Below are 26,037 nucleotides of genomic sequence, written 5' to 3'. Positions count from 1 at the left end.
GAAATTCAGAAGAGGCACTAGAGGGAGCTGCTGACTTAAAAATCCCATCCTAACGGCTCTGTTTATTGTTCTCCATTTAAATTGCTATGCATTGAAGTGTAGCAAGTGTGAACAGCAAAGCACTGGCAGCAAAAGAAAGGGACAATATGGACACTAATAATAATAGGAAGTCTCTGGAGCCCAAAATAATGGGCTCAATTTAAAGGACACGCATGCACAACATTAATGGGATAATAGATTTGACAAGAGCAGACCATGTAGATTATTATTTTATTTTATTTTAATTTTTTTTAAGAAAAGGGAATAGCAAAAAGACAAACCAAAAAATAATAAAAAATGTGTTTCTGCCTTTTTTAGTGATAGCTTGATGAAATGTAAGTTGCCCGCAGCATTTAGCATTGAACGTAACCTGACAGCAAGGAAGTGACACATTATAAAGCACCTTTATAGGAAGCCATCAGACTGTCAGCTGCAAATCATCTCGGGTATACCACATGATATGAATTGTAATGAACACTGTCTTTTGATCTCAATCAGAGACACTTCATGCAAATGGATAAAGGGATGTTGCAAACCATGGGCCAGACTGGCATTCTTCACATTCATAGAACACTAAGACACTGTTGGGTTCTAAATGTATTATTTAATCAGTGTTGTTACCTTTTAGCAAGCTCTTGCATTGTCGTTGCTGTGGGCCAATACTCCCATCAACATCAGGCAGCATTGTGTATTAGAACATCTTTGAAAGCTATTTTCTTTTCATTCCATTTTTTTTTACCATTCTAATGATTCCTTATATATCGAAAAGAAAGAAAAAAAGACAACTGAAATATAACTGCAGTCTCTTGAAGATGCTGATTGGCAAAAGGAGACAAGGTGACACCACCTCTCTGTTTGCTGACATTAATGGCATTCTGAGGATCCAGAAGTGACGTATTGCTAGTATTGCCGAAATCGTAGGTACACTTGACTGCATTATAATATACAGATACATGTGCTGGGTATTGGACTTCTTGTAAGTAATTTTTAAACAAAAAGGAATAAAAGAAGCATATCAAATATGCGGCCCATGGGCCACATGCGGCCCACAGTGAACATATTTGCGGCCCGCTTGCTCTGGGGCCGCGTTTAGCTGTGGCTGCGACCAGCAAGAAAGGAAAATATTTCCTGATTCTTGCTCTCCCGGCCACAAGAGGGCAGAGTATCTGTCTGTCTGCAGAGAAGATCAGAGCAGCCACTCCCTCTTCCCTCTGGCTGCTTGAGCAGGGCTGGAGCTGGAACTGGAGGACGGGCAGCAAATTGTAAGGTAGGAGTAGAGGGGCTTGGGGGAGGGCGGCAGTGTATTAATTTGAGGGAGGGGGCACTGTATTAATTTGGGGGAGGGAGGAGGCCAGTGTAATAATTTGAGGGAGGGTGTGGGAACTGTATTAATTTGAGGGAGGGGATACTGTATTACTCTTAAAGGTAGGCAGACAATGTAATAGAGCAGCAGGAAATGCTAGCAGAATGCTTGGTTGTATAGGGAGAGGTATTAGCAGTAGAAAGAGGGAAGTGCTCATGCCATTGTACAGAACACTGGTGAGACCCCACTTGGAGTACTGTACACAGTACTGGAGATCCTATCTTCAGAAGGATATTGATACCTTAGAGAGAGTTCAAAGAAGGGCTACTAAACTGGTTCATGGATTGCAGGATAAAACTTACCAGGAAAGGTTAAAGGATCTTAACATGTATAGCTTGGAGGAAAGACGAGACAGGGGGGATATGATAGAAACATTTAAATACATAAAGGGAATCAACACAGTAAAGGAGGAGACTATATTTAAAAGAAGAAAAACTACCACAAGAAGAGGACATAGTCTTAAATTAGAGGGACACAGGTTTAAAAATAATATCAGGAAGTATTACTTTACTGAGAGGGTAGTGGATGCATGGAATAGCCTTCCAGCTGAAGTGGTAGAGGTTAACACAGTAAAGGAGTTTAAGCATGCGTGGGATAGGCATAAGGCTATCCTAACTATAAGATAAGGCCAGGGACTAATGAAAGTATTTAGAAAACTGGGCAGACTAGATGGGCCGAATGGTTCTTATCTGCCGTCACATTCTATGTTTCTATGTTTCTAAGAAGGGGCCCAGTGTAATAATTTGAGGGAGGGAGAGCAGTGTATTAATTTGAAGGAGGAGGCACTGTATTCATTTGAGGGTGGGAGGGGGCACAATTAATTTGGGGAGGGAGGGGGCCAGTGTAATAATTTGAGGGAGGGAGTGGGAACTGTATTAATTTGAGGGAGGGGGCACTGTATTAATTTGAGGGAGGGAATACTGTTTTACTTTGGGGGAAGGAGGGGGCCAGTGTAATAATTTGAGGGAGGGAGGGCAGTGTATTAATTTGAAGGAGGAGGCACTGTATTCATTTGAGGGTGGGAGGGGGCCAGTTTGTTAAATTGGGGGGAGGGCAGTGTATGAATTTAAGAGAGGGAAGGGGCAGTGTATTAACTTGGGGGAGAGAGGGGGCAGAGTGGTGGCATTGTATTAATGGAAGGGAGGGTGCAGTGTTTTAATTTGGGGAAGTCAGGGGCCATTGTATTAAATTGGGGAAGGGGGGGCAGTGTATTTATCTGAGGGAGGGAGGAGGCCAGTGTAATAGAGTGGTGGGGGCAGTGTGCTAAATTGGAGAGAGGGAGGTGGTAAAGTAGAGTGGTGGGAGTGGGGGCGGTCTATTCAATTAGAGTGGAGGGAGGAGGGGCAGTGTATTAGATTAAGGGGCGGTGAAGGGGGCAGTGTATAGTGGAGTTGATGAGTGGAGGGAGGAGGGGCAGTGTGTTGGATTTGGGGGCAATGTATTAGAGTTGAAGGAGGGGCAGTGTGTTAGATTGGGTCTGCATGGAGGCGCTGAACGCTCCCCATGGAGATGCTGTTTGGCCGTGCAGCTTTTTGCCACACATGCACAATAGTCTCCCAATGCTTTCCTACAGGGAAGCATTGGATTGGCTGATATCATCAAGTTTGATGATTTCAGCCAAAGTGAAGAACACACTCATAGAACTTCAAAATAAACAAAATAACGTCATTAGTTTTTTACAGCTTTGCAACAGCATACATTCCCTATTTCAGGCCCATTACTAAACATTTCTTAACATGTCAAGGTAGCAGGACTGAACACTGTTTATATGCAAATGCATTTCTTAAAATAAATAAGCTCTTTTGTTTATTTTGAAGCCCTACGAGCGCGAGAACGTCCAGTGTCATTTAGGCAACTTTTTTTTATACTGTAATTTTCTAAATAAACCTAGGTTTCTATGGGAACTGAAGTTTGTTTTTGCAGCCCACATAAATGTAAACCTTGTTTATTTGGCCCATCTTGGCCTTTGAGTTTGACATGCTTGGAATAAAATAAATAAAAGCAATATTACCATGTGCTACATTATTTTGTATTTGTTCTTAGAGTGAGTGTATTTCATTTATTTACAACCATAGGAAAGAACAAATGGTTGAACTCAAATACCAGGGGAGCATGGAAATATACATTTTCTCCATAAAGCCATGAGGTATACTAATCAGGAGTGTGTATTAGAGAAATACAATAGTTGCACTATTATTCTGTCTGTTTACATATTGCAATGAATAGCCAATGAATGTGTTGTCTGATTTGGGATACGCTATTACTGTATTGTGACAAAGGTAGTGTATATTGTTATGATTAATTACAGTGGATAGTACATGTAGTTACCATGATACATTGTCATTTTTTAGTTTAATCACACAACACTTTTTTTAAAGTTGTTAAGAACATAATAAATCACTAAATACAAATGACATTTTTTTCTGATATTGTCTTCTGATGTATTTATAGAGATAGAGATTTTGTGTCAGTCCAACAGCAGACTTGCATGAAATTAATTCCCTGTTTTGAACTCAAGAGTAAAATTAAGTTCTAGCTTGATTACTGAGTTTTCTCAACTACTCAGGGTGTGACAGAAACATTGCAGTAAAGTGTTTACAATATTTAGCTTTTCACTGACCTTGATATGTTCCTTACAAGACTTTCACCTTGAAACTATGTTATATGTTCTTACATGGAATGTCTCTGACTGATCTTTTTATGTTAAAATGGGCATGCCTTTGACCTCAGGCTTTAACCCTGGCCCACATCATGTTAAACATGATTCTTTCAGATCCAGTGTCCACAAAACCTTATAGGCTCAGCTTCTGGAGAACAGCTATTGTATGTTAAATACTCCCTGGTGGGATCTCACGTGTTTCTGGTTTCTCTTCCATGTGGTTCTTGTATTTCCTTTCACTACTTAAAGGATCAGACCAGGCATGTGACTTCCAAAAAGACAGTGTGGCCCATTGCTGGACAAGGAGAGATTCTTTCATCACAAAAGTCACATTTACAACCCATTCATTGAATCATTCAACATTCTAGACCCTAACAAAATATCCACCTGAAACCAGAGGAGGAACTGGAACATCATTACAAGGTGATGCCACTTCTGAGAACATTATTATAAAAATGCTACATGTATAATATATTGCTAACCCAATATGGTGCGTGGGGTCAGGATTTGCTACAGTTCAGTTCACAGCAGTCATCTCCTATGCTCCCAGACTCATGTTTAAAACATATTAACCATAAGACTTTCATCTAGCATGGTCCTTCCTGATTCTGACTTTAAACTAAAGTCTGCTTTTTCACAAGTTTTTGAAACCCAATGTCAGAAGTAACAGGTCAAAATTAAACCTGTGGAACAACAACAGGTCAATGTTGAAAGCAGTATGCACGTTTTGTATTTATTCTATTAAACAAACTGGAAACAAAAATTGAAATTAAACAAACACACATGGAAATTGTTGTGAGTTTGCATGGCTACTAGTCCATATTGCAATAATAACTGGGCACTGGAAGAGTAAAAATATTACCCAGAAGGCAGTGTGGTTGTAGATTTACATAATTCTGAGCCAGAAAAAAAAAATATATATAGATCAACCTTTTTACTCTTCATGAGTAAAATAGCTAAACGCATAAACATTTTCAATAGCTAAACGCATAAACATTTTTGTACAAGAAAGGAATCCAATTGGTGATTGCCTGGCATGCGCTCAATGAGATACAGTGGACTGGACTAAAATAAATTCATCAGGATAATTTTAGAAAAGGAGGATCAACTGCCTTAGCAGGGCCCAATAATCTAAAATAAAAAGAGGAACACTCTAACATTATAGATATTCATTTAAAAGTAAGGTAAATATTATATCTTTTTATTTTGTTTTCAAGACAATTGCAGGTTGGGACATGCAGGTCCGTAAGGTTGAAGTTCTTAAGTGGTCATGCATGGTTCAACTTGGATAATTGGTAACAAGGAAACAAGTAACCAGAATGTGGACCTGCTGGTGTCTTGTTGTCTGCTGGTGCTCATGTCAACACCTCCCCAAAAGTGTGCTTTTGTCAGGTCAGTTCTTGTCTTATCTCAACTATTTGCTTCCATTATCCCCTTCCAGTCTTTGTTCTGGGTCTCGGCAGGTCTATGCCAGATAGACACAATTTCCTAAGATTGTTAGTTGTTGAACTGTAATCAGTGTTTAGGCTATAACAAGCTATGGGTGTTCCGGAAGTCTGCTCCTTCTTCCCCCCATTTCCCTTAACACTTTGTCAGTCAGTACCTTGTGAGGTAGGTGTAAATAGGTCTGACCTTTCCTCAGCCAAGCTCTCGGTTGGTAGTTTTGCTCAGTGGATCCAGCTGTACTCTATATAATGGGTTTGCGTTGGACAGTTATCTTGTGCACCTGGGAGCTTTTTCTCTTGTGTGTAGAACATGCAGGTCCCTGTGTCTTATAATGTTTCAGCTGGGAGCTATTGTGAGCCATTCATCAAGAGAGGTCAGGAGACACAGACCTCCTTGCTGCTTCGATATGCACATTTTGACGTCTGGCACCCCCAGTTCCCCAGTGTTCCGGTCCCCCAGTAGATGGGGAGAGAAAGAGAAGGAAAAGAGAAGAAAACAAAAGGGGGTGGGGTGGAATGGAGGCAGAGGGGGTAGGGCAAGGTTTGGATATTTCCACACTCCGGATGGCGAGCCCAGGTGTGACATGTCCACTCTATATTTGAGTGGTTGTCCATTCTTGGTATTTCTTCTGATCTGTCTGTTTTGGTTTGTTTGCAACATCTTAGGATCTTCCTAACCTAAAGAGTAATCCTGACATGAAATATCTTGTTCAGGTGTCTCCAGTAAGGGCTGTACACATTTTATGAGCTAATTAATCCAAATAATATGCTGGTGTTCCAGGCTCAGGGAATGGCAAATCCCCTACAATACTTTAAAATGCAAAGAGAGTACTGGCACACTGCTTCCATCATTCTGCAGACTTTTTTGGGGGGAAAAACACAAATGACAAAGGTTTGCCCAATATGGACGGCTTTTCTCAAGCACACCTCACTGACAAGGTAAAGCCCAAACTATGATCTATGATTGCTATTTCTCTTCTGCAGAGGGAACTTCCTGGCATTTCATTTCTGCACCTTTTTTTGGGTGGATTCTGGAATACAAGTGGTTTAGATTCTCTTTGTAACGGCACAAGTGAGCAAAAAGTAGAAGTGGAGTGAAGGGCAAGCTATTTGAGCTGTTTTTTATTCTTCAGTTTCGGCTCATTCTTTAACATTAAATTGTTACCACCAGATTACTAATTTGCATTATTGCATTCCACTTGGAACAACTCATGAAACATGTCTTTTCTAGACTACATTCCTCAACGTATTTGTAAAATCTCTATGCATCCATTATTTTGGGGCAAAACAACCAAGAGACGGTGTAGTGCTGCTTAATAGATTTACCTCTTTCAGTGGCAGTGTTATTCTCAATGAATATTTATGAAATAAATCCATCTTTCCTGCAGTTTCTAGGGATAAAATTGAACTAATAGCTGCACAGCATGCTACACCAATACCATGGACATCTATTCACCTTAACAATGAAATGCTAACTATTAAATGTAGATACAAATTCCTCATGTTCTGAAAATTACTTCTGGTATTTGCATATTTCTTCTCATAATTCTTTAATAAATTAATCTCATTTACAGCTGAGTGGCTCTTCTTGTTATTTCATAGTCTAAGCTTGAGCATAATCCTTTTTTTCTGTTCAATTCAGGCAGTCCTTTATCTTTCAAATTAATTAGATAAAAAAAGTTATCCTATCTTAAATACTGCCTCATTTAGCCTATGTCAACCTCTACAGTCGGTCCTTGTTTAAAGAGCTGTGCAATATCTCCTGATGCTAATGGGCTTTGTACTAATTCAGATTTTTCTCTTTTCATTCAAATCATATTATCTGTTCTTTAGGAGCTATTCTAGTTATCCTGAACTCCCTTACTGTATTCTCAATAATTAAGGAAGTAAAGCTTTTATAAAACTGAATACTGGACAGAATAATGAACATACGTCTGACTCATATTTCATCAATGATATAAATAGGTTAGAACAAGAAGATGGCATGTTTAGAAGCATAGTGACTAATATGTTGAGATCATAAAAAGAGATATCAGTTCTCGTCAAATATCACTTGTTTATGTTATAACAAAGTTTGTTCCAGTAATTGTACTGTTGTTCAAATAAGATATTCAATAGCACCCACCCTGAGATCCCCTAACAGCCAAAGTGGCTCATTTTTCTGAGTTAAGTTAAAGTGAGATAGAAAGGTAAACAAACAAAGGTAAATAAAGGGCAGAATGCCATAAAATGAACACTCCAAGCACTATGACTACTACAACCTGCTGTATCAAAGCTCAATCAAAGATCAAGTTCCTGTCTAATCAGTCCAGCAATTCTTTATATCCAAATATATATGGATTTTTTTTATTTATTTTTTTACCAGGTTTGAAGTAGAGAGGCTTCCTGTTAATAATGTTCACACTTTTAATGTGCTCCCTGTTATCTGATGTGAGTGATTATATCCAGATATCACCACACACTGGTCAAATAAATTACAGTGGGCATGCAGCCTTTTAAAATTCCTATAGTTAAATAAAGTGTGGGACTACCACAGTACAGCCCCAGTAGTCATAGAAACATAGAAACATAAACTATGATGGCAGATAAGAACCATTCAGCCCATCTAGTCTGCCCATTTTTCTAAATACTTTTATTAGTCCCTGGCCTTATCTTACAGCTAGGATAGCCTTATGCCTATCCCACGCATGCTTAAAGGGACACTATAGTCACCAGAATTACTACAGCTTATTGAATTTGTTCTGGTGAGTAGAATCATTACCTTCAGGCTTTTTGCTGTAAACACTGTCTTTTCAGAGAGAATGCAGTGTTTACATTACAGACTAGTGATAACTTCCCAGGTCACTCCTCAGATGGCTGTTAGAGATCCTTCCTGGGCCATGGCTGCCTAAAATGCATCCAAACATTCAGTATCTCCTCCCTCTGCATGCAGACACTAAACTTTCCTCATAGAGATTCATTGGTTCAATTCATTTCTATGAGGAGATGCTGATTGGCCAGGGCTGTGTTTGAATTGTGCTGGCCCTGCCCCCGATCTGCCTCCTTGTCAATCTCAGCCAATCCTATGGGGAAGCATTGTGATTGGATCAGGTCACCACTTCTGATGATGTCAAAGGTCAGAGAAAGTTCACAGGCAGCAGCTTCAGACTTAAATACAAGTAAGATTTTACTATCTTTAGGGAGGCAAAGGGGACTAGATAGTGGTTTTAACACTATAGGGTCAGGGATACATGTTTGTGTTCCTTTCCTATCTCTAGGTCTTGCAACACAGGAGGAAAAAGCAAATACTACAAACTATATAGAAAGAGACATACCACTAATTAAGTGTGGGGAAAAAAATAGTCCAGTCTATATAAGGAGATGGAAATCAATACAATGTAAAGTGGAATACATGCAGAATAAATAATGAGATGGAAGACTACTTCAATTAACATTTCTACCCATTCTTATAAATGAAAGTGGAGATTGATGATCTGGGTCAAGCTAAGGATCTTTTCAAGATAAGGCAATTATACAACTCTGTTCAGTGAAGAGAAGATAGCTTTAGAACTCTCTAAATTAAAAATAAATAGGCTTATGAGATCAGATTGTATGCACCCCAGATGATTAAACGAGCAAAGATTTTTTTCTTACTGTACCACTAGCTGATCTTCTTTACTAATCAATAATAACAAGAGTCATTCCAGTGGGTTGAAAAATTACACATGTTGTGGCACTACATACAAATGTTTTTATGGAAAATTCATGTAATTACAAGGCACTTAGTCCTATGTGTAACGGGAAAACTAGATGAATAATTGCTGAAGGAAATCACTTCTGCAGGCACACACCCTACAGGTTTAGAGTTTTGCATTCCACTTGGATACTTAAAAAGATATATATCTACAAGACAACTAGAGTTACTCACTAAACTATTGAATAACAATCCAAAATCAGTTTAAAATAAAAATGCGACTATAGCAGCATTGCAGCATTTCTCCAAATCAGCTATGTTGGCCTACATTTTTCAATTCAAATTTCACTTCGCTACAGTTTGGAATTTAGTGAATAACCCAATACATTCTGACTGTCACGTTTGGCGTTATGGAACCCAAATGCATTGCTTAAAAAATAAGCAGAAAATAACAAAGTCCAAGGGAAACAGAATGCAAGGCAAGGCAGAAGCTTCCAGGCAGCAGAGGTTCACAAATGATAGACAGGCCAGAGATTAGGTAAATCCAGGAGAGCAGGTAAAGTAGCACAGAACAACTGAGCAATTAAGGCTCAGCTGTTCTGTGTTTAAGTAGGGTGCCAAACAAAAGATACAATTATTCTGACTTGCCTCCATACCACCCTATTGGTGTATGGAGCTGTCACTTACAGGGGTTGCCATGCAGTGTATTAATGAACTTAATGTGTTTCAACTGCATCTACAGGTTTGTCCTCCGGCAAGGAACAATCGCGCACGTCTCCAGAGCGTACCATTGCCTGGGACTCGATCTAGGTTCGGAGGTCACACACTGCCCCTAATATTTGCACATGCGCGCGTTTGGGCTGCTGCAGCTCGAGATCGCCACGGGAGCAGTGATGGAATAGAGGTAAGTTGTGACACTGCCATTTCTCTGTTGCAAAGTTTTTGCACAGTGTCCTTTTAACTTAATAAGAAGGAATCCAGTGACAAATAACTGTACATTGACAAACATTTATATTTATATAATATTTCCATACACCAATTGGGTGTTATGGATGGCTTTTTAAAGCATTGAAAGCCCTAGATAGGTATAACTTGAGCAGAAAGCAAATATGTTTGATATTACATATATTTTTAATTATATCGTGATTTAAAAAAGATGGTTAGCATAAATCAACAAAACTATTTATGAATAATGTATTTTATTTTTTTTTTAAATGGAAAACTTTGTCGATGCATGGAATAGCATGCAGTAGTAATGTAAGAATTTTACTAATAAATAGGAAGAGTTCAAAGAAGCTCCTGCGCATTCAGAGCTATAGGAAATGGTAGATTGGCAAGTTGGCCTTTATCTGTCATTAAAATTCTATATTTCTATATTAGTGAGACTTCCAAGAACTCCTTTACATTTGCAGTAATGTACAAATATTGTGTGTACACTTCTTGAAAAAAAATAACCTACATTAATAATAAGCTATCCACATGAAAGACAAATTCTGTGTTTATATCCAACTGGTTTTAGAATGCTGAATATTTTGTCCATTTCTGGAGTTAGATTTGTTTTTCACTTAAGGATTTAGAATACCGCACCGCTTGAATTTTTTTTTTCAACAGCAGCAGCCTACCAGGATTAAATATCTTCATTTTGAGCTTCAGGATTTTGGAGAACAGGATTGGTAAGGTTTAGTTTTATAGGCAGGTAAATGAGCTTATTCATGCTTTAGACAGATGCTGCTTTACAATTTAAAGTATATTGTGTAAGCAGGCAAGAAAAAGTGTCCTAGTTTCTTATATATTCGTGTATTTATCAGCTTCTCTTCTTTTGCTATTACATTAATAGTTATGTATAGTTTCATACGACATAAAAACGTAATCGTGTTTGAGTGCTCCATATTGATTAGCTCGCCCTGGTGCACTTGCATAACATCATAAAACAGCAAACAAAAACATGTGAGACATTGCATTTTTAGAGGTTCATTAACAAAACCATTAAATACAACAAACTGGTTAACATTTTGGTTTTCAAATGTGTTTTATTTATACTTGCCTGGAATGCTTTGGGGCCTTCCCACAGAAGCATGCCAAACCACAGTTTGCATGGTTATACCAGGGCTACAGTTGTTATGGTACTTGGAGTTTTTCTTTAATGAGCAAACTTATGTATTCAATAATTTCTAGTGGCTTTATGCATGCCTTAAAAATTTCCCAGGTTCAGCAGGACCATCCCAAATTTCGGGTTCTGTCCTGGTGCCCCGGATTTGTTCAATGGTGTCTCATATCTTGCTATACTGAGGAAATGCCCTTAACCCCTTAAGGACACATGACGTGTGTGACACGTCATGATTCCCTTTTATTCCAGAAGTTTGGTCCTTAAGGGGTTAATCTGTGCAGCATAAGCACATCAATAAATGCTCTTTGCACTGTCCTTTGTAACCTATGGGCAGTAGCACTTTATGAACACTGAACAATCTGTGCATGGTCTGTTTTGTATTAGGCTGGTCAGAGCTTGCCTTTCTGACATGTACACACTCACCTTATGACCAGACTCATCCAACACCTTCTGCTGGCCAACAAACCTGCCCATCCCGCTTTTATACCTCTCATTGTTACAAGTTATGTTAATGTGTTATGTGAAATAATGAATAATCCTTTTTAAAGTTGTAACAAATCAATAGGTTAATTGTAAAACAAAATCGCAAAATATTCAATATCTTATATCCATTGACACAAAAGCCACATACACTCTGCTATAGATATGAGAACCAGATGAAAATTGTACCTATACATCATCTATGAAGATATAGGGCACTATATTGCAAACTTAATTTTCTCAATACATTTTTGCACTTAAAACCTATGCCTACTTTTCAGATCTCTCCACGGAAATGCAATGAAAAGAAATAACCTCAGATATATGTGTCATTGGTGAGCCAAGTAATCATATAAAAAAACAATGTACTTACAGGAAGTCCAGGTGTTCCTGGCTTGCCGGGGGGGCCTGGTTTTCCGCGTCTTCCCTGGGAAATAACAAGAAATAAAACAGGGTAACTGTGATGCCTTTCTTTGAAATTATCAGTTTATAAATATGTATATAAAAAAAAAGAAACAAGATTGATTGCAGTGCTTATTTAGGAAAAGATAAAAATTCCAGCCATTGTTTTAACGCTCCTACAAGCGATTGCAGCATCAATCAGTACTAATAGCTCTTAGACAGTTCTGGGTACCATTCTGCACAATGTGTATGCACCAGAAAAAAAAATGTTGATTGGCAAATCATTTTTAAATCTATTTATATATTTATTTTTTAAGCTGAAATTTTATTGATGGGATTTCATTATAATAGATTCACTGTATTGATAAAGATTAAATCAACAACATTTATCTAATCGGATGGCAACACACGGTCAAGACGAGTGTCATTTGCGAAAATAAAAATGTCATAATTATGTCAAATGAAAGCGATTTAACATGCATCTATCTGACTTAACATGGATTCAACCTCTAATTCACCACTCACATTTTCCATGCCATCATGAACTGAAATAAAATACCCCTCGGTTATTGATGACTGCATTTCATAACTACAGTAATCTGTCACTTGCTTGGATTTTGCCGGCACCTACACCAAGCTTTCAAGAGCTCTGTGGCTGCACAGGGATCTTTGATCAGAAGAGAGTGAGAGGAAAATCTTTCAGCTGATGTCTTCTAATTTCATTTCAGAAACAGGCAGAACGCAGATGCCTACATTATTAGAGTGTTGCCGTTTCTTTCAGTTGACCAGGGTCTTGTTGATGTCAGCACGGAAAGCTAATTTATTTTGCATAGTTTGTTTCTTTAATCCCTTAAGGACCAAACTTCTGGAATAAAAGGGAATCATGACACGTCACACATGTCATGTGTCCTTAAGGGGTTAAGTCATTTTGACTTAATGTTTGAAAAAAAGTATGCCTATATTTAAGTAATAGCAAAAGCTAACCTTTATATTTTTATGTGGATATTTTAATGAAATCACACACTTTTTATATGTTTACTTACATGTGTTTATATTTAATATCATTTTAGATTCTCAAAAAAAAACATGAAAGGATATTAATGCTGAATGTAAAAATGTGGCCAATTTCAATGAAAACATCTTAATTTTTTCTTTTCTATATTTTCTTCCTACAAGATACCTTGAATGCTTTGTGCATGTCAAAAATATATTCTTCCCTAGGTTCCCTTATATTCTCACAGCACGCTTAATGGAAGTGGATTAAGTTAAAGGTTTGCTTTTACCCATTTGTATCCTTAATATATATTCTGGTGCCCCCAACTAAGTAGAGTCAAAGTGGTGACCATTTCTATAGCACTGTTACTTTCTCTATCCAGGTAGTGTTCAGCTTCTCTGGCACTAAATTATTACTAATTACTCCCATGCCCCTAAATATATGTTTAAAGAGTGTCTAAAACATTATTAACTTTAAAAATATTGGTAGAATTTCAGTACCGAAAACTAGCCGGGAAGAAATTCGGGCAGCTAAAAAAATCAGGAAAAATTGACTTTGACTGTGATGACATGCAAACATGGCTACACAATTACTGATTGTAATATTTTTCCTTTTGCTATCTTGTATTAATGTAAAATGAGAAGCATGAGTCATTTCAAGTTGAAAATATGGGATCTATCCAAAAATTCAAGGAAAAAGGCAATATGACTACCAGCTGCCCAATTATTGTGCTATCCTCACACCCCAGTAGGGAGTCAATGCCAATAGACTATGGATTACCCTCTTCTGTTTGAAAATGTGTTTCATTATGTCTAAAATGGAATTCCATATGTGCTGACATCCCATTGAAGATGGTGTGTGGGAAGCTTTCTTTCCTCTTCCTCCTGCCCCAAAAGTTGACTCACTCTCACACTATGGTGGAAATGCCCACAATCCTCCTGCAATGCTCAAGTATGGTTACCACATTTGTGTTGGATTCCTGAACTGCACCCCTCACTACAAGATGTAATGTTCATTCTGCTGAAAGTAAATTGAATGGAAATGCATATTGCATAGCAAGGGTCTGTCAACTGCTTAAAGAAAAGGGAGTTAAACCTACAGCAATCAGTTGGGCAAACAAGCAGGACATTTTTTTGGCCTGGTCTCTTTCATGAAACCCAACACAATGCTCAAAGTTGGACTGGCAAACATGTTCTGTGATGATGTGGACTGGGGATATCTCTGTCCCAATCAACTAGTAGCACATACCACTTGCACAGCTAAAGGGTAAAATTAGTTGAGGGGTAACAATGCTGGTAGTTGGTTACCAGTGCACATGCTGTCTTCCCTAGTACCTTCTCTTTTTGCTTCTTCACTCAGTAATGCAGACTCACAGTGCCTTTGCGTTTTTTGGTTCATACCAGCACTAGTTAGGTGAACCTTCACTCTCCCCTACTCACTTACTTGCCACACAATTTACCATTCTGGTAAGCTGTCAAAGTAATTCCAAACTTTTCTTTGGCATAATATATTAGTCTCAAACCTTGTCTTGTTTCTCATGAAGAGGCAGGTGGTTTTCCAAAAGTGGCAGTCAAATTTGTGGGAGCACTAGCCTGCCATCCTGGTAAGAGAGGTGCTAACAATAATCTCACTGGCTGAGCTACTTCTGACATCCATAATAAATGTTTGCAAATACAGAGTGGCGAGTGCACAGTACATGCAGAAAATAGTGAACTGCTGCTTCTTCTCGTATATTTCCTCTTTATCATAGTTGATTTCCTCCAGGGATAGATTCAAACAAATGTCAGGAGTGGTGGGAGAAATAGTGATATGATCATCACTAGATTCTTCATCATCACCAAGATCATGAAGACCAAATATTGGGAACACTACTTGGGTACTCTGCTCTACTTCTTTAGTAAAGAGTGGCACTGATGGATCCAACAAAGTCTCACAAAGTCTCTCAGATAGTTGCTTGGGGGCAGGGGGCTACAAGAAATAGGGTGTAATAGACAAGTCAACTGGTTTTATAGATCCCTTACTATGAGCACCATAAGAACTAGCTTTGGCAGAAAGAACAGCAGTGTCAATGCCAGCAGACATTATTGCTATATGAGAAGGCTGAGAAAAATCAAATTTCCTCCTGGTTGGTGAATAAGATATAACCGACTAATCCCACTATTCTGAGGCTGAATAGTACTAAAAGTGGTGGCATTGGTGGTGGAGGCATCAATGAAGAAGGTGTCAGCAGTCCTCACTTCTGAGGAAAAGGTGATCAAACTCTCATACTCTCATAGGCTATGGCACTACTGTTGATAGTGGACTGGTGTAATCAACCCCGTTCCCTGTCCTTCTGTAATTTCTTCTTGGGAATAGGATGATACATTTTATTTCTTTATAAAATATTTTACCAGGAAAGATACATTGAGATTTCTCTTGTTTTCAAGTATGTCCTGGATCCACAAAACATTACATTGATACAATAGGGTACAATAAAATAGAAAAACAATATTAATACACAATATACACAAAATTTTAAATAGAACAGGTAGGAAATATAAATAGTACGACAACAGTGGAAGGACCAAAAGGATCAAACCACTGGAGTTGTAGGTGGTTGAAGGGAATTAGGGCATAACCCCAAAAAATAGCAAAAGAAGAAACTGAATGGGGTAAACTAGAACAGTACACCCATGATCAGCTTCTAAACCCTAAATGAGTCTGCTCCACCAATATATGCGAAAAAGTGCTAATAATTGGAGCATAGAATGAACTAAGTACAATAATATGGATCTTTATTAATCCCTCTTGGGGGGAAGGAAAAATGGTTAAAAGAATGTGTATACACAGTGCTGAGATTACAGAATAGGATATTTAGTGATCTATCCACACTAAAACATACTCGCGATATAGATAGTATTAGGTAGCCATAAGAACCTTAGGATGTAGCAAAAAACTTATAGTGGGAATCTTCCCAATGCTAATTAGTCCGTAGACAACTAGATGAGTTGGAAATGTGAGCCAAGCTCACAGGGGTAGCATATTAGGTAATGGCTGTTTTAAATGTTTGAAAACTGTTAAACAGCTCATAAACGGATACAGTATCTATGAGTCATGCACAGTGTGTGTTTAGAGGAAACAATAATAACAAAAAAAGAAAGAGGTATCCCCTGAAGGGTAGAGGCTGTAAACATCTACTTCAGAAAAGCAGTATATTATCAACTGCACATGTATCGTGATTATAGTGATCTATAAATGGATACAGTCCCAGGTAACATCAGGGGTGTAGGAGATATTTTTTGCGTTAGGGGTAATGTATTGTAGAGGACGTAGGAATCTAGAGGGAGCCGTGTAAATTGAACTTATAAAGTAGTCGGTAAATAACACTGTCTCCCTAGTTCTAATATTCCAGGTGGTCCCAAGGTACAAACTGAGTGTCAGAGAACTTGAGGGGAAAATAGAGAGTGAACGGCAGATAAGATCGCATAAATAATGCGATCAGAGTGTAAGCCTATACACCTCTTAACACCCTCATTCTCTAAAACACAATCCTAGTGCCCAGGTTGGAAAAGCGAATATTAGGTGAATAACGTTGGTCCAATCACACAGAGCTCCTCATTACTCTAAAAGATCGCTAAGTATAAGTGGATAGCCTCTGATTGGACACAATTTCACACATTTACATTATAGTTGCATTCTAGTCATTAGCAGTATCACACAACTCATATCACACCGTTTACATGTTCCTCACTTATTTTTTCTACACTTATACACAGCCTAGTTCATATATATTCAGATTTATTTTTATTATGATCCTTATCTTGATTTATTTTTATTTTATTTTATTTATTTATTTTATTATTTTTTTAATTTTTCAAATTTTTCCGTTTTTTCATTTGTTCATTTTTTCTTTTTTTTCATTTTTCTTTATTTATTTTTACAATTTTTTTACACATTTTTGCACATTCATGAGCCATCTTCTTTCTATTCTAACCTTGCTATTCATGTGCCTTCATCATATTTCTTAACATACATTATAGTATTTAATTCAGCAATTGAATAACGCTATTATCCTCCATGCATGTTTTTATCTTTCTCCGATTTATATTTCACTATATTTCACAGTACTTAGCCGTTTTCTAAGCAACTGACATCAGTTGCGATCACATGACCTCACGTCACACTGTGTTGCCGTAACTAGGCAACCGTTAGGGTTGTGATCACATGACATGACGTCATCACGCACGTTAGGACGCGATTTTTGGCGTTGGTCACAGGGGCATGTCGGAGTAACGGGGTTTTACACGGTGATAGGGTAAGTTTATCTTTAGACATGCTATATATTGTCTGTTTTTGCATTGATTTGGCATCTTGATAAATACCGCTTGACGGTCGAAACGTTGATTTGTTTGCCTAGTATTTAAATATACAGTTTTCTAAATCCAGTGAGTGCTCTCATTTCTTTGGATTTTATATTTTGCACTGAGAAGCACCTTGGTCTGAATTCTTTTGAGATTTTTTTGGGGGAAGAATATGTATATTAATATCAAAATACAGTTAGAACAAATTTAAACCAGTATATATATTGTTTCTAATTAAATTTATGTATTTATTTATTTTTTCAATGTATTTATTTATTTTTATTTTTTATATATATATATATATATATATATAATTAACATCATTATATGCATAATTAACATCATTATAGTGTATTTTAATATATATATATATTAATATTAAAATACACTTAGAATAATGTATTGTGTATGTGTATAAATATATATATAGCAAACAATCAAAAAAGGGAGCACTGCTGGGGTCTTTATCAAGATCACAGTGAATTAGCATTGCAGTGCAGAATATATACATACAAACAAATGCTGCTTACCAATCAAGAGATCGGAGACCCGATCAGCTGCAGGACCCGGAAGTGACAACACCACGTGGGTTACGCCTAGCGAAAGACCTATATACACACGGCGAAAGACCTATACAACGATTTATCCAGATTAAAAAAGAGAGAAGTGGACTTAGACCTCCACGGCGTTTTCCTGTCTGACTATTACAGATCCAAACGGATCCCGAGGGGCTTCCGGATAAAGAATGCTCCAACGATAGGGAGACAAAACCCTATGTTTTGTAAAAAGTGGATGAATATCTCCAATAAATGCTCCCTCGATTGGATGGTAATAGTCATTGAAGAAGTCGGGATAGAACTACTTCAAGTGAAGAAATCGATACAGGATTTTGAATTGACCCATGTCACCACATTGCAAGCCACGCCATCCACTGATTTCATGCTGAAACTACAGGATGACATTCAGAAATACCAAAACGAACTTATTCATTTTAAAAAGGTGAAAGTTGAGAAAGTGAACCACGACTACAAATACCATCAGGTTTACCGTTGGTTAAGTGGGACAGATTCCAATATACGGAATCCTCCGCCGAGATTTAGAACACGTATAAGAAAACCTGCGTTACAAACAGTAGATGTGAGCTCGGGAGAATCGGCTTCTGATGGAGAAAGGGCGACTGACCCTCAAGCAACAAAACAGATTCCTTTTTTAAAGGATGGAGGCCATCCGAGCGATCCACCCTGGTTAACCTATACCAACGAGCAAAACCAAAGGGAAGGAAGAGGCGGCCTAGACGTGGACAAAAGGGTTACAAGAAATATAGGAGCTATGGGAAAACCTCCCAGACAACGGAAGTAACATCTATTTTTAATTTGTCCAATAAGGTCCTGGACCAGAACCATATATCCTTGCTCCAGAAAGGACTCACATTTATACCTGTGGCAAAACCCAAACAGTTTGACATGGCGATTGATCTGTATAAACTACAGAGGACTCTGTACAGCCATGACATAATAATTAAAAAAGATGAGAGTTCCATTATAACACACACCTTTCCTAACCGGTATAAAAAGGATATCTATACACCAAACCATTCAATCAGGACTTTTATGCAGGTTATTAAACATGAAATGGACCCTACTATTACGACTCCACCTCATAACAGAGATAATCTCACGCAAGGGGAACATGCAGCCCTAAAAGACCTAATACAGGACCCCACTATTATTATTCGGCCCGCCGATAAAGGCGGTGCAATAGTCATACAAACTTATGATGACTACAGGGGTGAAATACTTCGACAATTACAGGATACTACCACCTACTCAAGACTGACCTTCGATCCAGTAGCGAAATTTCAAAAGAAGATTGAGAAACTTATAAGTGAAGGTTTATTACATCGCTACCTGGATGAAAGAACTGCCAAATTTTTGTTTGTAAAATACCCGAAACACCCAGTTATGTACACACTACCGAAGATCCATAAGGACTTGGCACAACCACCAGGCCGTCCAATTGTTTCCGCTAAAGGCGGACTAATTGAGCCTATCGCTCAATTCATTGATCATTACATTAATAATAGTGTGCAAAAACTTCCAACGTGTCTGAAAGACACACAACACTTCATTAACCAGGTAGAACAGATGGACCTGACAAATAAAAAGATCATCTTGGCCACAATGGATGTCCAAAGTCTGTACACCATAATACCGAAAAAAGAAGGAATGGAGGCTATATCGGAGATTTTAGCCAATGATGACATGTACAGTGGACCTCCTATTCTCTATCTCATGGAGTGGCTGGATATTGCATTATCATGTAATTATTTCAAATTTGAAGATAAGTTTTACCTTCAAATATCCGGGACCGCCATGGGTGCGGCCATGGCACCAGCCTATGCCAACGGTTTTATGTACTGGTTTGAAAGGAAATACATCTTACAGCAATATCAAGCTCACATATTAAAATATGTTAGATTTGTAGATGATATCTTTATAATTTGGCAAGGCACTATAACAGCTCTGCAGGAGATGGTCCAACAGATCAACGCTTTACCCACTCCAGTAACGCTTTCGTTAAACTGGAGTGAACACAGTATTGAGTTCCTGGACGTAAGGATATATATGATTGAGAACAGATTAGGATTCACATTATTTCGAAAACCGACGGATCGAAATACACTGTTGTCTGCCACTAGCTTCCACCCACAGCATGTTAAGGATTCGCTACCAATCTCCCAATTTCTCCGCGTGATGATGTATAACAGCAATTTAGAATACTGTGAACAGCAACTCCAGGAGGTTTGGGATCGCTTTCTGACTAGGGGCTTCCATCCACGGATTCTGGAAGCCGCTAAGGAGAAAGCTTGGAAGAAATACAATCAAAGTAACCAGACAGGCCCGATTAAGAAGAAAAACAATATCTTTCTTCCCATTACATTCAACACTGCCACTCCATATTTGAAGAAATGTATCCAGAAACATTGGAATATGTTCCAAGTGGACCAAAGTCTGTCTGATAAATTTAAAAACAAACCGATTATCAGTTACAGGAGAAATCGGAATTTGAGGGATCTATTGGTGAAGAACGACCCCCGAATATGCTATGCTAGGACGCCTAAAATTCAAAAGAAGGGCTGCTACAGATGCAGTGGCTGTGTTACGTGCAGCCACATGCTGACGGGTACCACTTTCGCTCATCCTCACAGTGGGAAGCGGATTCCTATTAAACACTACATCTCATGTATGACTACACATGTGGTGTACATGATCACCTGCCCATGTGGTTTGTCTTATGTGGGGAAAACCGATATGACACTGAGAGACCGGATCAGAGGACACCGCTCTGGAATCACCACAGCCTTCAGAGACCAGAGAACAGATAAACCGGTTGCCAAGCATTTTTTATCAGCATCACATCACCTACCCACCCTCAAGTTCATAGCAATTGATCATGTCCCAGTACCACCTAGAGGAGGAGACAGATCCAAATTACTACTTCAGCGAGAGGCTTATTGGATATATCACCTAAAAACTGTAACACCTAAAGGACTCAATGAACATTTGGTTCTTTCTGTGTTTCTTTAACCTTTTTTGACTTTTTTGATTTTTGTGGATGTTTTCCAGTGATTTACTCTTGCATTGTTCTTATATGATTCAGTGCAGCTACTATGTAGGGTCAGTTGTCTTATGTGGTATATGGAGAGAGATTTGGAAAAGAAGTGGCTTAGTGGATATTTTAAGTTTAATAATTTTGCTCCATTCAACTTATATGATGAGTATTGCCAATGCTTCCTCTTGTATTTAATAGGAATTGAAAAGATTGTCACAAATCAGAGAAAGATAATTTATTTAGATAGGTTTGAAACTAGTGTTCTAAAACTTAACTTGTAGACTTAGTAAAGTTGGTTATGTATAGATAATAGATACTAGATTGTTTTCGCAATTCATATGGGACTATCTGATGACTTATTTCCACTTATGTTTCACTCTTTCACTATGTAGATACATTTGGGTTTTGCACTATGCACTTTATTATGACTAGTCCTTCCTTAAATTGAGATATGTAGTTTAATGTTGTCCTCCATAGGACGTGCTTTATGTACTCTCCCGTTCTTTATTTAGTAAGAGGGAGTTTTTTTAGCATTATGTTTGTTATAGGGGTTGCCTAGCAACCGCATCACATGCACGTCTATCACGTGATCACGCCCACGTGGCCTTAGCACTTCCGGGTATGACGGCGGTGTCGGCCGTCTGACGCACGGACACTCACTCACACATTGGTAGATTGCACGGCAACCTAGTCACATGCTAGGCGTAACCCACGTGGTGTTGTCACTTCCGGGTCCTGCAGCTGATCGGGTCTCCGATCTCTTGATTGGTAAGCAGCATTTGTTTGTATGTATATATTCTGCACTGTAACGCTAATTCACTGTGATCTTGATAAAGACCCCAGCAGGGTCGAAACGTTGATTCTCTCTGCACAGAATTTGTATCATGTTTTGATACTATCAATACATTTTTTTCCACTTGACTAAAGACCTGGAGTGCTCCCTTTTTTGATTGTTTGCTATATTTGGATGCGGGATTGCACCTAGGCATTTACTCTATTAGAATTTGATATAGGAGGAGTGCCTTGTTTACTTATTTCTACTTATTTCTAAATATATATATATAATCTTAGTACTTTTATTTTATTTATAAAGTGTTTCAGCCGGATCAGCCGCAGGCACGTCCCCACATTGTGATCACCGGCGGGGGATTGCCAGTGATCAGGTAAGTGCATATTTGTCTAGTACGTCTGCGGTCCTTAACGACTGTTTTTTTTCCGGACGTACCTAGTACACCCGCGGTTGAGAAGAGGTTAACATATTGATTTGGGCAGTGATGAAAATCTAGACCTAAACTGTGTAATAATATAAATATTTTCAATCTGCCTTTTATTCAGAATTGTGCATTGATATATCACATATTAACATATGTGACCTCCATTTGACCTCCATTTGACTTGTGTAGATGATGTTTAATATGTCAAACTACTATATCCAAACACAAGTAAAGAAGTCACTGTATATCCACTAGCATCTTAATTAACCGTTTATTCATTTAAAATTAGTGAACTGACACCCGACATATCAATACGAATAATCAAGCAAAATATAGATTTTAGGGAAACAAATCTGCATTTCTTTCTTTTGTCATTTTGTCCAAAATGTTAGGCTGTTTAGTATTAGTTCTGAAAAACAAAACAAAGTAAAAAAAACTATAGGATTTCTTTATTTTTTCCTACTTACTTTACTGTATAAAGTCAAGTGAATGAATTGAATAGAATAAGATGTGTTGCTTCAATTATGAGTTTGAACAGTATTCCTTATTCAAGCGTAAATGTGTTATAAATCCTTTATTTCAGAAAGCATTTTCTCCCCGTGACAGTAATCCTCCTTCATTTTAGTCATATTCTCTAAGTTTTACAAGTAAGAACTCAACTCCATTATTTCAAAAAGAAGCTATTATCTGCACACTGAGCATCAAAAGTAACTACCTGCAGAAAGAGCATCCACCCTTTGTCAGATGCAAACTGCTTTCCAGCCGCACTAGAGATATCAGTTCACTGACAGGAGAGGCACAAATCTAAGATAAATTACATATGTTCAGTGATGCCCCCAGTGTTATCAGTTACTTGTGCATGCCATTAAATTGAAACTCACACCGCGGTATTATGCAGCACGCCACGCTAGTCTTGTTTTTCTATACTTCATCTATCGGCTCAAGTCCCTTTTCACAGAGGGCACTATATATGCCAAGAGATAAACTCAATTATGGATCTTTTTACAGTACAAATGACCAAGGTAAGCAATGAGCACAAAACAGAGAAAAACAACACGAACAGGATATTTGGCAGAGATCCAGTAACTTGTGATGTGATTGTTCTGTTATATATTGAACATTATTTTAGCATGCCAAATTTTACTAAGAACAGACTGCGTGGAGGTTTAAAATAGTTGGAAGAAGTTTTATCAACCAGGTTTTTTTTTTTTTTTTTTACTAAACAATGAGTTGCTCTGACTTGTATATATGGGAAGGCGGAGCCTGGGGTTGTGGGAGGGGTTCATCCGGCCTATATAAACACAAGCCTACCTCCATACCGGGCCAACGTCAATTGGTCACCGGTTTCGCCAGCAGAGTTTCCCTTGTGGTTTCCCAGGCCCAGTTACAGCCAGGATACTTTGCAGGCAATCCAGCAGGTTAACATCACCAAGTACTTAGTATTCGTGTAGTACAGACCCATAGGGCTAAATCTCTGCTTCACACAATTATCATACATTTCGTTCGGCTTAATTCGTGTTAATAAGGTCTGTACAAATAACATAGCTCAACACCACCACCTACCGTGGGAAGCACAAACTACACCATAATACTAAGTATATCACAACGGTACTCACAGTCATAGACGGTCTTACTGGGAAAATATGCTAAGTTTTAATCATGTATCAAGTTTGTCATTAAAGCGGTAATCAAACATTGGTTTGCTCTGGTCACATAGACAGGGACAGTAATTATTTTGACAGGAAATGCAAATGGTTAGTCAGTCAGAATTGTCTTGTACATACAAAAAATTAACTTTCATGTTCATTATGTATGGTCAGAATCCAGTTAATACTTTCTCATTTCCCTACCAGTCACATAGATTTCTCTTGTATACACAGTACATTAAGACCTGGGAGGAGTGTGGGAGGGATGCCGCAGTTATAACCTTGGCAGTTTTGGAAATACTCATAAATGGAAACCAAACTGCAAACTTTCAATACGGGCATCTTAGAGGTTAACACCAGTAAAAAGGGTATAGGTAAACCCGGAATAGAGTCTTAACATGTCATAAATACGGTTAATTCCAGTCAGAACTACTACCGGTCTACTGTACCAGCTCAGACGTAGGCTCTTTAATCCCCATTTATCAGTTTACACTACCTCAATCTGGAACAGCGCCAGGGGCTCGTTAAGCCTGTCAAGGTAATGGCCCTCTCTCAGTTCCCACATACCCGAAGTTGGCTGGGCTCACACTCCCAACAATCTTAGCCATCCATTGTAATGGCAAGTCACAATGGCACGATAGGGCTCATATTTTCACACAATAATTAATTCAATTTCGTTGTTACAATCCGGTTATGTAGTCATTTCGATTATATTCAGTCCCTACATCCATGTAATAGGTCGCTAATTTGCTCTCTTCAAAGTTGGCTAAATTTCCTCTCTAGTCCCCTTTTTTCAGTTTGTATGATTAGGCTGTGGGGTCATATCTACATAGCCTCGCTCTGGGACATGTACATAACACACGGAAATCTGAACGCTTGCAATACCTTTTCATTATGGAGTAATGAACGCATTTATGTCTTACAATTTACCAACCCACTAAATTTAAGCCAGTAGGGGGATAACCGACCGTATATTCATGTTATATCAATTAAGTAGTCATTTTTTTGAAGAAGTATCACGCGGGGCCATAACTACACAACATCATTAGTACGAAACACATATATTAAGGCCTCACTCTGCTTTTTTCTGTTCCCACGTTGTGCTTATTTAGGCATTGCGTCGGACCCACGTTAGGTCCTTATATACGTCATGTTCATATAGCAACTTCTGTAATACTATCCGCTTTCCAGCTTTTACAATTACTCCATTAGGCTGCTGGTAATTCATTAATGGGGTTACTATACATTACTTTGGCGACCCGTTAAGTGGAATTACAGTACATCCAGTTTCTAATTATACCATGCAAGTATCAATACCAGCTTAAATTTTGTATCTTCCAGGTTAATCCATTCAGATGTACTCTTTCATTTATTTCAGTAGCAATTCAGGTCATCCTTCTGTTACAGTAATACTATGTTTCAAATGTCAAGCAAGGTTAAACACACATTAGGCATGTTTTAAATACATCGACAACCAATCAAACACATCCACGTCAATCACTACTTATGCGAGTCAGGTTAAGCATTAGCATGTCCACTAAAAGATGCAGTAAACTAGAGTTTCCCACTTGTTTCATACCAACGTTGAGGCCTCACTCCACCTTCATTACGACAACTGCATACAATTCAAACCCTTATTATTTACTAGGGACTTGCCTCTGCACGCCTGATCCTCACAAGGGGCTCCATGAGAATTCAACCATACGTTACGCAATTCAATATTACATCGTTTTAACTAGGTTACTTTACGTTTCAAGATATCCATCGGGATATTGACTGTCATGCTATCTGTTTTTCGGTCTAGAAGTGTTACACCTGTAGGCATCTTAGGGGCTGTAGTAGGGGATAGGGCCTCTAGTAGTGTGTGTGTGTGTGTGTGAGAGTAGGCAGTGTGTGTGTGTGTGTGTGTGTGTGTATGGGAGGCACTGAGTGTGTGAGGGATACAGGGTGGGTATGGGAGGCAGTGTGTGAGGGGTGCAGAGTGTGTGTGTGTACGGGAGGCAGTGCATGTGGGACAGTGTGTGTATGGGATGCAGTGGGAGCACTGTGTGTAGGAGGGGCAG

The 26,037-nt window shown here is 38.4% G+C and overlaps 1 long non-coding RNA gene across 1 annotated transcript in view; it reads right to left on the bottom strand.

Annotated features, from left to right (window-relative positions):
- The window catches only part of LOC134585676 (uncharacterized), a 243,636-nt gene that overhangs the window by 114,516 nt on the left and 103,083 nt on the right, over positions 1-26,037 (bottom strand). The window contains exon 2 of the long non-coding RNA XR_010086538.1: positions 12,140-12,193. This is a non-coding gene — a long non-coding RNA (uncharacterized LOC134585676). The remainder of the gene's footprint in view (positions 1-12,139; positions 12,194-26,037) is intronic.

The sequence above is a fragment of the Pelobates fuscus genome, chromosome 2 (assembly GCF_036172605.1).
Source record: "Pelobates fuscus isolate aPelFus1 chromosome 2, aPelFus1.pri, whole genome shotgun sequence".
NCBI classification, from domain to species: Eukaryota; Metazoa; Chordata; class Amphibia; order Anura; family Pelobatidae; genus Pelobates; species Pelobates fuscus.
This window is presented reverse-complemented; position numbering and strand designations above follow the sequence as displayed.